This window comes from Cryptomeria japonica, chromosome 7 (genome assembly GCF_030272615.1).
Source record: "Cryptomeria japonica chromosome 7, Sugi_1.0, whole genome shotgun sequence".
Lineage (NCBI taxonomy): Eukaryota > Viridiplantae > Streptophyta > Pinopsida > Cupressales > Cupressaceae > Cryptomeria > Cryptomeria japonica.
In genome coordinates, this window is record NC_081411.1 from 83775209 (window position 1) to 83780776 (window position 5568).

The window sequence follows — 5568 nt, forward strand, 5'->3', positions numbered from 1 at the left end:
GCTTTGAACTACCTGAACCCTCATGAATTCAGTTCATATGGTTCATGAATGTTCAAATCAGGTGGGTCCATAGAAAAGACTAAATGAAATGATGGTGCATTTATTGCTAAGTGTGGTGAAGATCTGGCCATATCTCGGGTGACGTCAACTAGCTGATTTTTGAAGGCAAGTAATCATTTTTGGGAATTGGCAGTTAAGCCAAGGAGCGCTATCCTACATTCAATAGACATGCATGATGTCAAATCCCAATGCTCAGCTCATTTGAGTTCACAGCCAAAATTAATGCACTAAATGAGCTTTTGGCGATTAATTTGTTATAAGGTATGAAGTGATCTATTTTTGAAACTTGTTCTTCATTGTTGCGGAGTGTCTAGTCGAAGGTTTGTCTACTGGTAGTCATTCAATTGGTTTCAGCCATGAAGGTGAGTTTTGATTCCTATCTTCTTCAGTGATTTTTAGTTGTTTTTCTCTCTCGTAATAAAATTGCTCGGAAGGATAAGGGTTGTTGGTTATAAATTATGAAGTCCACTCTTCATCTTTTTGGAAATATTTTCAATCTTGCTTGTATAGAACCCATTGTCAATGACACAGACCTAAAAGGGGAGAATTTGGAAGCCTTGAAGGAGAGGACATTTAAAGGTATTGATGGTTCATTTCGTCTAGAAATTCTAAGTAGTGGCCTGATTGAGGAAAGAACTTTCCCATCTGCTATTCCTTGCCCAAAATTAGTTAGGGAGTGCATTGTGCAATATGACCCTATTTCTAAAACTATCAAGAGGGACAATGGTGAAACCCTCCTCACGATTAACAGGGAAGTCATTTCTTCTATTTTCAAATTGCCAGATTACAAGTTCTCAAATTTTCCCCCTGTCCAATCAATCACTGAGTTCAATGCATACAAGAGTGGACACCGGAACAATATAGCGAAGCATTGGTTGATAGTTCCTCAGAAAGGTGGCTCTAGGCTACCTAAACACCCTAAAAAAAATCACATGCTTCCCCATATTCATGATGTTATGTTGTTGTTACACCGAGTTAGAGGTTTGGCTAAAGCTTACAACTTTGATGACTGGATTTTTTGTTATGTGCAACTGGTGTTGGAGGGAAAACAGTTCCTTAACTAGGCAGAGCTTATTGCTGACTCTATGACCGAACAATTGAGCATGGCAAAGAAGTTCAAACAAAACTTCTTCATGCCCTCTTATTTGATATATTGTTTGGAATGTACCAAAGAGATAATGGGAATTCCTAGGCATCCTGTTGAAGGGAATGTTTATGTATATGACTTTTACCTCATGCTACAAAGAGATAATGCATTATAAGATTTTAGGAGAGTGCGTAATGCTTTCCTGTGGGACCTACACTATGAATTGAAGAACATGAAATCAAAAAGAATGTCTGAAGACCCCAAGGCCTTGGTGAAAAGATATGGTAGCTTCTTTGTTCAATTTCCTTGTTTCTTTTATATAAGGAGGGTAGGTGGTTTCAAAGAAGAACCTTTTAGACTTCCTCATTTTTGTTTAGATTGCTTTGTCCTTGCTAAGATTTGTAAATAGTTGTCTATTGTAATTAAGAAATCCCAACCCAATGATAAATGGGAAGATCATTTCCCTATTCAGTTGGGCATTTTATCTTGTAGTTTAATGTCAATTGCATTGAGTATAGGAGTTGACTTGAAGAATTTTAATTTCAAACTATATCAAGGAAGGAATGGCTTTGATAATAAAGGTTTTTCACGGGGCCTTGGTTTGATGGTGCACCCTCCTATCCCACACTTGGAAGACTTTTGGGAAGATTGATGTGATGAATTTGAAGTGTGTAGGAGGGATAATATGAGAATGGGTCTGGGACAGATAGTTTCACGTCAAGTGGAACTTGATATAAGTGGGATCAAAGAAGATGATCAAGAGATATTTTGAACTTGGGTATCTAGATCAAATTGAACCTGAAACATCCTCTATTAATTAGGATGTGGAAGGGAAAGATGATATACAACTCAAAACAAAAAGAGTCTTGGAGATAACTGCAGATTGGGTTAGTAAGAAAAGAGCAATGAAATCAAGCAGGATCAGTCTTGCAAGAGATAATGTAGTTTCTCTACATTCTCCAAAAATATTTTCTAAATCCCATTTGCTCGTGCTTGGTGTGAGATGACTTCTTATTATTGGCCTTCTCCTCATTTTACAAGGTCACGGAGTGGTACATAAAAGAAAATGGACCTGGTCAGAGACACAAAAGTGAAAGACAAGACCCTCGACCCTCAGATTTTTGAGGTCGAGGACCTTGATAGTGATATTGTCAACACCATGGATTCCCATGCAATCACTATAGCCATGACACCGCAACCTAAAGAAACCAGAAGAACAGCTAGTTCAAGCACAACTCCCAAATCGTTAACTACTTCAGTAAGTAAGAAATGAAGCTTGATCCCAGTGTCTATCCCAATTCAAGACATGGTGGTTAAATACATGGAAAAAGGTCCTAAACAGAAGAAGTTCAAAACAACCACCAGGTTGGACGTTGATGAAAAGACCGGGAGATGGTTTGCTAAAATTGCTTCCTATAAACCCAAGGATGAAAGTAAAAAAATAAATGCAGAAGATTTTGAAGTCACCAAAGTAGATCTAGGAAACATGAGCAGGGACTCTAATAACCACCTTTTCAATGTGACAGCTAAGAAAATTATCACGATGTCAGAGAAAGACGGACAAGAGAAAAAGGAACTGAAATGACACATTAAAGTTTTAGGCCAATTCGTTGATAGCCTAGGCTATTTTGGAGCACTCCCTATATCGCAAGCTTTAGAAAACTTCGATCCCACCTCACTGGAGAACAAGAAACTGATGAATCAAGTTCAGCGAGCTAAGAGCATCGTAGGGGCCATAGAAAAATGGATTGAAGGGGTGATTATGGATGGAGAAAAATATATTATAGATTCCAGGAAGCTATGCGATGAAATTCAAAACCTCATTGCAGAGATCAAAAATTAGGTTATGCAATGGGAAAAGGAGGAGCATAAGTGGTAAAACGTATTACCCATGTTCACCAAGATAGAAAAATAAGGAGCCACTGAGTTTTTAATAGAAAACTCAATAAAATTGATAACTAACGAGTGCCAGCTCTTTGTCTTGAAGAAAACCATACCGTGGCAGGCAATTACATTTAAGGCTATAATCTTTGATTCCTAAACCTCCATTTATGATCTCCGGGAACTTCAATATAGCTTGGTCAATGATAATAAAGTGGTTAACCCAGATCATGATTGGCAACAAGGACTTTATGGGCTGAATACACAGGACGCAGTAAAGGCATTTAAATTGCACATGGAGAAAATTAGGGCCAAAGGAAACTTTACTTCTGAAGATATAACATAGATTGCCTGAATTGAATCTGCAACGTTCATTGACAATGATCAGTTACCTAAACATGCCGAGAAAATGGTAAAAAACATGTGGGAAAAGGAAGTTGCAAAGACGAAAACCAATGCCATGAAGAATCCGAGTCAGTCTATGATTCATGAGCTTACAACCACCCATGATGCTTGGAAAAGTGGAAGAGGAGATGACGCTGGAGATGAAGCATAATTTGATGCTTATGCTTTTTTTTAATTTTTAAATGCTTTTCAGAAACCTTGCGATCACTTCGAGACATTTGTCCCCTAAATACTCTATTAGTTTTTTAACTGTTCTAGAGGAGGTCGAGTTTTCAGGGAGATCTCCTCTATTATGCAAATGGACTACTATAAGTTTGATGAAAAAGATTTAGAAGGGGTTCCAATAGTAGAATTAGAGATTAGAAAATTTTGTTTGTTTGAAGGAAGTGATCAGTTTTTCCAGAATCTGAAATTGGAACGAACCTATGTGAGTATCTTTATGTCTTTGTTGCATGGAATATACATATAAAGATCATATGCATTTTGAGGTTTTAAATCTTCGAGTTTGAATCCATGGAGTAATGTTTCTTTGCAAATATTAATCCAGTCAAATTGTTGTCTATGATTATCTTTCTGATGGTGAATGTTGTTATTAATCCAGAGCTTCTTTCTATGTTGTTTAGAAAGATTTTTGGTTTAAAAGAGACTTTGTTTCTCTTGTTTATTTTTATGAAGTGTTGAAATAAGTGTTATTGAACTTTGCTTTGATTACTTACGATTTTTGTGGTGAAGCATCTTGAAGAAAGTTTTTTTTTAAAAATATTTGCATATTACTGGCCTCTCATCTAAGAATGAAGTAGGTAGCCTTACATGCTTTCAGTTTTATTAAGTTAGATTATTCCCTAAATAACTAATGGAGGGAGCTATACCTATCTAAAATTCAAAGGGAAGTGATCTATGTCACACTTACCCAACTATTTAGTTGAACTTTTGTTTTTCAAAGAGGGTAACAGAGCTTTGAATTAATTCATTTAAAAGAAAGACAAAATATGTTCACTAACAATTACATAAGGGTTTAAATAATTATCAGAATTAGGTTTAGGGTTAGGCTTCACACCATGCTTAGGGCTAGGGCTAGGTTTAGCTTTAGGGTCTAGGATTATGGATTATGGTTAGGGTATACATTATGGTAGGGTTAACATTAGGGTTTAGGATTATTATTAATGATATGGGTAGCGTTAGGTTTACATCATGCTTAGAGTTAGTGTTAGGTTGTAGGGTTAGGGTTTATGGTTATGGTTAAATGAGAGTTAGGTTTTGGGTTTAGGGTTTCAAGTTAAGGTTATAATTAATTAGAGTTAAGCTTCAATTATAATCAGGGTTTGATTATGGTAAGGGTTTAATTAGGATCAAGGTTGGGGCTAGATTAAGGTTAGGGTTGGATAAAGATTAGTTTCAATTAGGGTTAAGGTCAAGCATAGGGATAGAGTTTAATTAGGATTAGACTTCAATTAGGGTTAGGGTTAAATCTAGTGTGGGATTGAATTATTGTTAGATTATAGTTTAGTTTGTAGCTAGAGCTTAATTCTAGGGTTAATTTTTTTTAGATTTATGGTTGAAATTATGTAAATAAAGATTTAAATGTCTTTGTTTTCTATAGACAGAATTTTGGAAGACATTCTTCTTTTGACCATCTTTTAAAAGAGTTTCTTGTGATGGATGTCATAGAAATTTAAAGTGTTTCTTTTATGGAATTTGATTTGTGGCACATCATTGAGGTTTTAATTCAACCCTACAAAAGGAAACCATGGTTCTAGCTTAATTAATCAAATTGATGACCTTAAGAGTATAAATGGTAATGAATTGCATTAGGCTTTCTTATGATTTAGCTAGCTTGAGTTGGATTCATAGTTAAATAGGTACACTATTTTAATTTATAGTTAATTATAAAGTTCAATTTGGTTTATTTTGAACGTAAGATTTCATTTATTAGTATATACCAAACTATATATATATATATAGTAGAGTTGCTATTGAGGAAAAGGTAAGATGAGAAGTTCCTATCCCCGAAATACCCACCCACGCGAGAATCCTGTACGAACGATTGATTAGCCCAAGTGGATTCTCTCTCTCTTTGTGAGATGGAAAAGGACGGACTGCTAGTGCTTCTGCCAAGTCAACTTAATCGACTGAAA